Here is a 10,452-nt window from a genome sequence, read left to right on the forward strand (position 1 = left end):
GCCCTTAGCAAAGGGCCCCGGACCCCGTACTCCCGGAGCACCCCCCACAGGGCGCTGCGAGGGACACGGTCGAATGCCTTCTCCAGATCCACGAAGCACATGTGGACTGGTTGGGCAAACTCCCATGAACCCTCCGCCACCCTGAAGAGGGTATAGAGCTGGTCCAGTGTTCCACGGCCAGGACGAAAACCGCATTGTTCCTCCTGAATCCGAGGTTCGACTATCAGTCGAATTCTCCTCTCCAGTACCCTGGCATAGACTTTCCCGGGGAGGCTGAGGAGTGTGATCCAGTTGGAACACACCCTCCGGTCCCCCTTCTTAAAAAGAGGGACCACCACCCCGGTCTGCCAGTCCAGAGGCACTGTCCCCGACCGCCATGCGACGTTGCAGAGGCGTGCCAGAGCCCATTTATTTTAATTCTGACTAGAGCTGAAATGATCAGTCAGTTGACTGACAATTATCTGAGGCTATTTTTGATAATCAAGTAATCTATAATATAGCTTCTCAAATCTGAATATTTGTTGTTCTTCTTGGTCATCTGTGATAAACAATGTCTTTTGAGTTTTGTGTTTTAGACAAAGACATTCATCATCATCTTTTGGGAAACTGTAACAGGCATTTTTCACTTTTGTCTGCCATTCTGTCTGCAGTCTAAGGCTCAGTAGACAGAATCAAGCATGCACAGAACACCTGACTCTCTGAATTTACTTCACACAAAGAAACTGAACATATAAAAATCGATTATAATGTGAGTGTTAATACCAGGGACCAGTGGCTTGTGCATGATGGCCCAAGGAACCTGGTAACATAATATCCACAGCCTATTGGATAAGGCTCTGGCCTCCACCTGGAGTGTGTCCTTAACCTGGGCCTGAAGGACTTGTGCTGAGTGTGTTCTTGGGCTACTGGAAACTACCTGTAATCTTTCACCTTTTTGATGTTTGATGGAACACATTGATTATTTGCAAAAATAATTGACAATAAAAGTATATGAACAGCTGGGCTACTAAGTATAATTTTAGGTAAATTAGACCTTTGGATGTATGACAAAATATGAAGAGAACATCATCAGTGACCATCTGCATCAGTTCCATTCAGGTTCAGATACTTATTCCTGTTAAGTTAGATTTTATTTAAATCTTGAAATGTAGTGTTTGAATGTATCCAATCCAGTTTGTGAAACCTGGTTTCTAAACCTGGCTTTTTACTGGAACCAACTTTGACTAATTTAATTTGACCAATTTGAACACTAGACAAAAATTATAGTAAAACCATAAAGTAAATAAAGGGGTGTTTTCCCACCTTAATAAGCGTTATATTTTGTACGAACTGCACAGTTCAGCCATAATACCCGGCACATTATTCTGTCTGCAGTATGTGGTCTTAATACATTTTTGATGGCCTACTGATGAACTAATTCAGTGCAAGTGTGTCACGGTTAAACTTCAAATGTGCAACAGCAGATGGCAGCATTGTACTGAATAGTATATCCCGGAGAGGAGCTGGATTATCATCCATCAACAGAATCGGGATGACTCTGTCCCTGCATCTTTAATGAACTGTAAAAGAAATAAGGTGAAGGGTTGTTGGTGATAACTTTTATATTAATACTTCTCATTAAAGCTTGATTATTTAAGAGCTATGTAATTTCAATTTTTGTGTTCAATTTGGTTTAATGAGTTGAGCACATGATACTTGAAAAACAATACATTTGGTATTTATTCTGTACAAAAAGCAAAGTGCACATCCTTCGGCGACCCCTTCACTGTACCAGACAACTTTATTTCCGCCCGTCAGTCAAACACTGGTGAGGGGTTGTACTCCTGCTGTTCCGTCATTCAGGAAGTCCAGACCAACTGACAGCACTTCATGAAGTCACACCTTTAGATTCGGACTAAATGCTGCTGAAGTGCGTACGTTTCTCAACAACGACGGGTTTTAAAAAAAAGGTGAGCGGCTTTCTTTGTGTTTTTGTTGCTTCTACTGTTTGTTCCTCCTTAACGGTTAACAGCTCGTGCTACAGCCTCGCGCTCTCAAACTGACACTTCCTCTTGTCTCAACGGCTAAGCTACCGAGGCTAACTGTCAAAGCGGTAAAAGTGGTTATAAATAGTATTAGCCTCCATAGGGCGCACCTGAAGTTGAAATGACCACCATCGCCAGGTTTCGACGTTGTTCGGCTTGTTTGCATGCCACTCCACTCAGCGGTAGTGAGTACAGACACCAGCATCCGCTCACTGAGGTTAAGTGCGTAGGTTTGCTTTTTAACGGTCTGGAGCGAAGTGCTCGTTTGTTGAATGATGTCTTTGCACCTGCTAAAAATCTACGTTGAATTTAGGATATTTACGCAGTGAACTGACGGGAAAGACGCGTTGCTGTTTGGTTTGTTCCTCGGAGGGTAAGTATGAGGGGCAAATAGATGCCAGGTTGTAAGTATACAGTTGAGGGGTTTTAAAGACAACAAGGAGGCTGGACGCTAAACTTGTCCGAGGTGGTGTTTAAACATTGTCATGTAATGCGGGTCAGTCTGTAAGTGTCTCTCATATCCATAAATATATGTGGTACCTTCCATTGCGTCTTACATTGTTGTGAGTGAGATTTTACTATCAAGGCACCGTCACAATGGCTTTCGGCCGTAACGTCCACTACACATGACCCGAACCACATTTTACTACGTCGCTCATCTGCACTGGTTAACAGCCTAGCTTCACTGGCGTTCTTAACACTTTTGTTTATACGATTTCGATTGTAATATTGGCTTGCACTCATTTACTACAAAGGCAGTAACCACACGTCCTGCTGGCGTGACAGCTACATTACGTTATCACCTGCATGCAGGACACTGCTTGCTTAAATAATCAGCGTTAAAAGAAAATTTAGGCTAACATGATGCGCTCGAAATGGCAGATGTAGATATCAAGATGAGCATAAAACCCCAAGCTGACCCAACATGATGTCATCTCGTGTGTAGAGCGCATGAGTGAGAGGCAGCAGACCCATGTGTCTCTGCTAAAGTGTGCCATTTCTAAAGATTGATTTTAAGAAGCCTGCCCATGCGATTTCAGTCATGGATCACTAGATTATAATTCCGTATTAATGGATTGCACCTGCATGTCATTCACATCGATTTATAGTTTTCTTTTGCACAAAGGAGTTGCTCTTCTTGACATAATGTGTAGTAACTGATTCTAGTTAAAGAGAATAAAATCTTTGGAGGAAAGTCGTGCATTTTTAACAGCTGTCAAGGCCAGTGTTTTTCTTGTGTCTCAAGTCAAGAGTTTCAGTGCTTCAGTTTTGCAGACTGTTTTGCCTACCTAGTAGGTGTAGGCCAACCTGAAACTGATGTACAACTGAGAGAGGGAACAGAAAGTGACATACTTCCTTATTGTTGACGGCATCTAGAGCCGCTCAGCATTTATGATTTTATTGTGCCATTTTAAGGTAAATGTTTAACTCGTACAAGCTGTTGGACTGATAGAGGACTGGTGGGTGATGCCAGACACTAGATGATAGGTTAAATGCTTGTTTCATGTACAGCTGGACCCAAGTGATGTTAGCCTTATCTGGTGAGGTTAATGGGTTTTATAGCAAAGGTTGTGAAACATGAGACTTTAAGGACCAATGGTCAAAGAGAATCCTTCTTAATCAGCGCATACTTTATAGACTGCTCAGTGTTTTGGATGAATTATTATGTTGTCCTCTGGTTTCACTTGATCTTTGTTATACAATAGGTGACACAGGTCTCTATGAAATGTGACAAGTGTCCTTTAGACACAGGAAGTCATAAGCATATTGCTAACAGTCATAACTCTTAATATAGCTGTGTGAAAGTTTGAGATGTTAGTCAGGGGTCTTCTCAAGACTGCACAAATCCCCCTGAATACCAGTGTTTGTGTGTGTGTGTGTGTGTGTGTGTGTGTGTGTGTGTGCGCGCGCGCGCGCGCATGCATGCTGATGGATGCACTGTGAAGGGATGCCTCAGCTGCTCTTGACAATTGGCTGATGTGGCTGTCGGGGACAGGGATGGGGTGAGGGTTGAGGCCATGTTCATGTTAAAGGCAGGTGCCCATATGCACTAGGGACTGGTTTAAATTGGGTTTGAGGTTAGACTTAAATCAAACTGTCAGAATACACATTTTTAGGGCTTTACATGCTCTGAGACGATTGTTATATCAAATTTTCTTGTATTTATAAGACATTGCAGATTATGTCACTGTAGCCAATTAAGTTAGTGGCATTTTTTTTACTTGGCTTTTCATGAATGGCTCTTCATGGTAATTTACAGCATTTTGTCTTTTATAATCCAAACATTATCTGGCCACACAGTGGGCCCCATGACGGAACATGTTTTCTTGTCCTAAAACTCATATTTTTTTTTTTCTGGGGCTCACATGTTCAAAGTCAGACTCATCAACCTCTCTTAACTGCGCAGACTGAAGAATGTCGCCTATCGATGAGGAAATGTGTGTTTGTCCTTCTTTGGGGTGCCTGTCCAATGCGTTTTTGGGATGTAGTGAAGGCTGCAGCAGTTTTCTGTACCACAAATAATCACTTCCACCCCGTAAAGCTGGCAACAGTAGTTAGTTGTTTGTGTGACCTCTGTGTACCTTTTTTAGCTTCTGCTTCACAGCTCTTCTTATGTGCTGCTCTGTCTAATGAATCTCTTTCAGTTTCACTTGAAACTGACTTGTCTAATTCAAGAACAACCAGAAGGCATACAGGCCAGCTTCACAGAACCTGGGTCTATTTTTAATTAGCACCGAAAACAGTGCTTTGGACAGCCTTGTCTGTCCCAACTGTTGTCTTGGTAGTGATGTGTTACCTGAGTGTACAGTGCTTCCATCCATCTCCTCCTCTAGTCTGGGTTCATATGGATGTCAAAAGTTAGAAAGTTTACATGTTCTGCTGTCCAAGAACCATGACAGGCCCACTGGTAGGCTCATATATCCTCTGGCTTGCCACGCCAATTTTTACTGGCTGTGTGCTGGGTCAGCTGTGTTGTGTATGTGTGAGACAACTATTATGATATATATATTTTTAATCTAGAGCAACCTGTTGAAAAACACATACTTCTCCTCCCTGCTGACTAATCCACCGCAGCATAACTGGTGAAAGCAGTGTTTTTTTTTTGTTTTTTTTTTCCTCCTTCCATGTGATTGAAAACTGACTTTTGAGAACTATTTTAAAAAATTGTCAGCTTAGCTGGTGCTACAGCAGTTTGGTGGTTTATGTCACAGTAGCAGAGTGCATCAAATATTTAAGCGCTGCTGTCAGGCTTAATGTTCTGCAGTGATCTGGTTTAGCATGTCTAATATAGGAATGCTGTCTCAGATGACAAGGAGAATTATGCCCTCTCTACCCTCTCTTCTACTAGATTTGTTCATACATGCTGCTTTTCATGATGATTTCAAAAGATGGCAAAAGTCTGCACTGCTGCAATACAATGACTTAAACCCAGCAAGAGGGAATAAGAGTATAGATATTTACTAACAGAATTTATGTACATTAGCAGTAATGCTTTATTTAATTAGTCAGTCGTGATGACAGCATACACAAGCCCATGTTCATAGTGGCTGCATCCTTAAGCTTTCTGTTGGGGCACGTATCCACGATAGATGTCACCAGTCTATCTTTTACAATTTAATTAAATGTGTTTTTGTAAAATCACTCAGATCTTCAATTCCTAAGGAAAATTTATTTTTTTGAGTCCATGCCTACAAAAGCTCAACAGATAAGAATCGGCCATCTGCATTTACTTCTGGGTTTGAGGGAACCTTTGCATTTGTACCACTGACCCTGATAGGAGTCATAGGGAAGAATGTGAAATGGATCTACGTAGTTATGGCCCAGCAGCTGGTGCAGACCTGAGTCATGGCCTTGGTCTACTGAAAGATGTCTTGAAGGGGAGTAAGTCACAGTCCAACAGATGTCTCATCAACAAATGCCTCCCTAGTGAGCATGCCACTTCTGCTGTTCACTTGCCACCTCGTGCTGCTGAAAATCATCTTTGTTTGACCAACTGGTTCACATCTTTGGCAAGAGGTACGATCCAGCTGTCACCCCTTTAAAATTTCACACTGGAAATATCATACACATTATAAAAGCATTTATTGTGGCTTGTGCCTGGAGGCACACATCAGCCTTTATTCACCTGATAGGTCTAATCTTATTTCTTCATGCATTTCAAAGGCCTTCTACCAGCATGACATCAGGTTTACTTGTCTGCCACATGGATCACTGATATTCTCTACCAACATACAGAACAACTGGTTGTTATGTGTCATTCTTTGTTATGCATTATGGACTGTTCTTCCACTCATTGTTTTCTTCCTCCAGGATACTAAACCCTCTGTCATAAGAGAAGTATTTTGGCAAGTCAGCCTTACTGGGTGTGGGAGGTTAACATGAGAAACTTGATTACAGCTTTTCATTAGATGTGCACCTCCAATCCTCTAGTGAGGGTGCAACTGTGACCATGAGTTGGCCCCTCCATTGCCACCCCCCATTCAACCCCCCTGTGTCTGACTACATCTGTCTCTGGCTCTCCTGTGAAGTTTGCAACCCTCTGTCTGCTCCTCCATGAACAGGCCAAGTTGAAGTGCTCGGAAATTATGAGCCACCATCATCATCACCCAAAAGAGGCCACCATTACGGATTCCTGACTTATCTTATGTCGCCACCGCTCTTGGGGTCTGGGGCTTATTTTCGCATGGCAGAATGTAGGAAAGGGCTTAGGCAGGAGTATTCTTAGAACTATGATTCAGAGTAATGGTGCTCTTTAAAAAAACTGAATATGTCATGTCATAGACCTACCATTTGCTTCTGTTCTGCTGACTCTCCTCCTGTGTACAACCGGCTGGGAAAACTCCAGTATCCGCTGCTAGCTTAGCAGAGTGGGGCAAGTCAGCAAGGCTTAGGATACATGATTGTGATGGGCATGTTTGCTGATGTGAGTGGGGGTGAGGTAATATGCAGCACCACACTGGTCTATTTTGGGAGCTTGCTTTGCCTGCCCAAAGCACTTTTGTCTCACAGTTTTACATCATGATTTTATTCTCAGCCCATTTAGAAAAATGTCTCTGAATCTGTAGTGTCGTTGCAGAGCACATTTCACTGGTGGTGGTTGAGCACTTCCATGTCAGCACAGCATTCTATCCAGTTTTGGCCTTATTTAATGACTGCTGACAAGCTTTCATTCCATGCATTACCAAATGGTGCAGAGATTTTAAGGGCTATGTCACCTGGCAAGATTGCACCAAACATGATGTAAGTGCTTGATAACTCCTCATCTGTTGGGCTACTGGAGTGTGTGCCAAACTGACCCCATCCCCCCAGTCCCAAGAGAAACTAGGCCTCTACCCAAGCTCTGTGGTGCGCTAATACTGTGACTGGATGTCCTCCATTGGGTCAAGTGGAGATTTGCCTCTGATGAAGCTGGGGGAGATTGTGTTGTACCAACCCTGTTGAATTACACTAAATATGACTTTTAATTTTTATGTTTTAGTTAAGTCTGCGTCTCCTCCCAGCTGAATATGTTCATCACAGGATTCTACCCAACAGTGACTTTAAATGGAAGACAATATCAACTGCTAACAAAGTATGCAGATTAAGCTATTGCGTTTCATCTTCCTCCCATAGTTGCTCTCTCCAAATGAGCTTGTTTGTTAGCCCCTGATTCATCAGAATCAGGGGCCTGAGAGAACATATGAGTCTCTCATGAGGAAAAATAATGCAAAGCTAAAAATGTCTGCCACCCTTTTCTTGCTTAATAGTCTGTACTGGGACAGCTTTGTATCCCTTTGAGAACTCAGAGCCTGAGGTTAAACTGAACAATTGTCCAATTAAACTGTGACTTGGAGGAAGCTCTACCAGTCAACACCCCATCCCACTACTTCTCTCACTCATTCTCATTTCCTCTCTAACCCATGCTCACACACAAGCCCTTGTCATACTCAAATGAACCAGATGTGTAGTTCTACAAAGCCAGGAGGCCATGAACCTTAGAGTAATTGTAGGGATGATGTAGTCCCAGAAGGCAAATGAGGAAGTGGTTAAATTATCCGGCTGTGGGGATATCAAAGAAGCCTATACATGCACACACCCTTCCTGGGTTTTTGTAGACGGCAGCTTGCATGACCTGTGTCCAGCTATTGTTCAACTCTGGTGTGATACAGGGGCCACCTCTAATAGGAAAGACTGTAGAATCATAACCAGTTCACAGCAAAGGAGCAGGAAGCAGGCCAATATTACAACAGTTCATGATCACTGTAACACAATGCAGTCACCCACTGATTAGCTTTGAGAATGTTGAAAGCATTTAAGTCTAGAAGTTCAAATTGGGAGTTTTTAGTTGTAAACCATTATCAGGAAATCAACTACATTCTAGGAACAGTAACGAAGCTTGACTGAATGCTGATACCCCCCTCCACACACAGACACACACAACCAAAGTCAACATAACTGTCTGACCCTCACTGCCATCCATCTAGTGTAAGAGCTTTTGTCTGTGCCTCTTTTTCTTTCTCAAACATACACACATGCTCTCTCTCTGATTTATTAGGGTCTGTGGTATAAGTAAGAGCTTCCTGTTATTAATTTATGACCCCTTTTTCCTCCCGACAAACATTTGGAATATAAAAATTTATCCAATTAATTATTGATTGGAAGTACACACAGGGCTGCAAGGTTTTGTGGACTGGAGGGGCTGTGACATCTGAACTGTGTGTAATGATGAGATCAAAGTCCACAGCTAAAGTGAATGATGTGATGGTAAGAAAAATTTTAATGGAAGGAAATATCACTGTTTTCCATTTCTCCTTCCCAAAGAGTCAGGGTGTGAGAGATTTCAGAAGTTAGTCTATCCCACTAGGAACAGCAATCTTGTACCAGGAGCACTGTTAAAATCCGCACCGGACTTCTTCCACACCTCCACTGATCCGAGGATGTAAGATGTGTTTTTTATACCAGTATGGCTCATTTCAAAGACGGACAATAGAGGTTCCCTGTGCAGGTACAACCCAGGATGGGAGCAGACCTGCCTGTTACCCAAGAGGTCTCATTCTTTAAGACAGTAAGAGTGTGACAAACAATCAGGCAAAACCAGGGTTAATATCAGTTTGGTATGTCAGCGCATTAAAAGCATCCAAAGGACTAAAATTTGATGCAAATGCAACTTTTTTTTTTTCTTGATGTGCAAGTAGTATATGTAACTAATATGTATATGACACATCATTAGCAAGATAACATTAGCATTTCAATTTTGTACCATTTTATTGAACTATTCTGATTCTAATTTGCACTCATTCCAGCTGACTGCAGCGTTAGTGTTTTGTTGTCCAGTTAGTGAAAACCAGCACAATTTCCTGGATTAGAAAATGAGGTAATTTTGTTCAGTTTTAGTCCAGGCCACATGGTTTGTTTATGTTGGACATAACACATCAGTCCATGTAATATTTAGTGAGACATTGTTAAATTTTATGCAATCAACATAACTAGAAAAGTGGGGGATTTGTTCATCTGTCAAAGCCTAACATAATTTCTTTTGTTTTGCATATAACTCATGGCTACCTTTTTAATGTAATTTGTGTTAAGTATGTAGCATTGATTGTAATGTGATAGTGGCCAGAACATTGGTACTGCATCAGTAGAAAAGCATTCCTCTGTATAATTTGCTTGTGTTACTGCTTTAGGTAGGAAAAAGGATCCATGTCGCTGCAATGCCACTGAAAACCACAGGCTGTATGGGCTATATTCCATACACATTAGTTCTGGAGCTGTTTATTACTGAGCTAACTCACTAACAAGTCTTTCTCCAGCTGTAGTAACCACATATAATGTAATTTTACAAACTGGGCAGGAGGAGCAGAGGAATTAGAGGGAGGGGTTACCACCTGAGTTTGTTTTGATTCTCACTTGCTCTATAATAGTTGAAAGTTACAGGGCAAAGGTTAGTTAGAGCCACTTTTTAAAAATTTCACTTTTGGCTGTCATAGATTGTAGTGGGATTTTTCAGGAATCTCTTTTTGCAATTTATACACAAACATTTTGTTGGTTAATAGAGAAAAATATTGCACTGATTGAAATTAATTGCTAGTTATTGAACACTGTACATCAGTGAAGACACAAAACCACTTGATGTCAAATCTCATCTGCAAACAGAAAACCATGTGGCATTTGCACATGGTCCAACCCAGCCAAGCTGTTGCCTGGTCTATGTTTTACTGGGAAGTTTATCAAAACCCATCAATACTTAAGTACTTGTGGTTTTAAAGACCCAGTGCTTAAAACACAGTTGTCATATTGATGTACATTGATTTGTTTTATGTAATTGGCCTGACTATCTACAGTTGTATTTCTTTATACACACACATATACCTTGTTACCTTTAAGGAATATGTAGGGATCTATAAAATCAATCCTCCACAGGGAAGACTTTTTTTTTTTTTTTTTTTTT

General features: G+C 41.6%; 1 protein-coding gene across 3 annotated transcripts in view; it reads left to right on the plus strand.

Annotated features, from left to right (window-relative positions):
* Positions 1 to 1,646: 1,646 nt before the first annotated feature.
* taok3a (TAO kinase 3a) overlaps positions 1,647 to 10,452 on the plus strand; it is a 63,746-nt gene continuing 54,940 nt past the window's right edge. Inside the window, exon 1 of one of the 3 annotated variants that reach the window (XM_020598203.1) lies at positions 1,647 to 1,949. The gene's annotated coding sequence lies outside the window, so the exon portion shown is untranslated. Of the gene's footprint in view, positions 1,950 to 1,993; positions 2,210 to 2,233; positions 2,398 to 10,452 lie in introns of those variants that run through there. The other 2 variants (XM_020598205.1, XM_020598204.1) reach the window with 2 other exon arrangements.

Source organism: Monopterus albus, unplaced genomic scaffold (genome assembly GCF_001952655.1).
Source record: "Monopterus albus unplaced genomic scaffold, M_albus_1.0 scaffold37.1, whole genome shotgun sequence".
NCBI classification, from domain to species: Eukaryota; Metazoa; Chordata; class Actinopteri; order Synbranchiformes; family Synbranchidae; genus Monopterus; species Monopterus albus.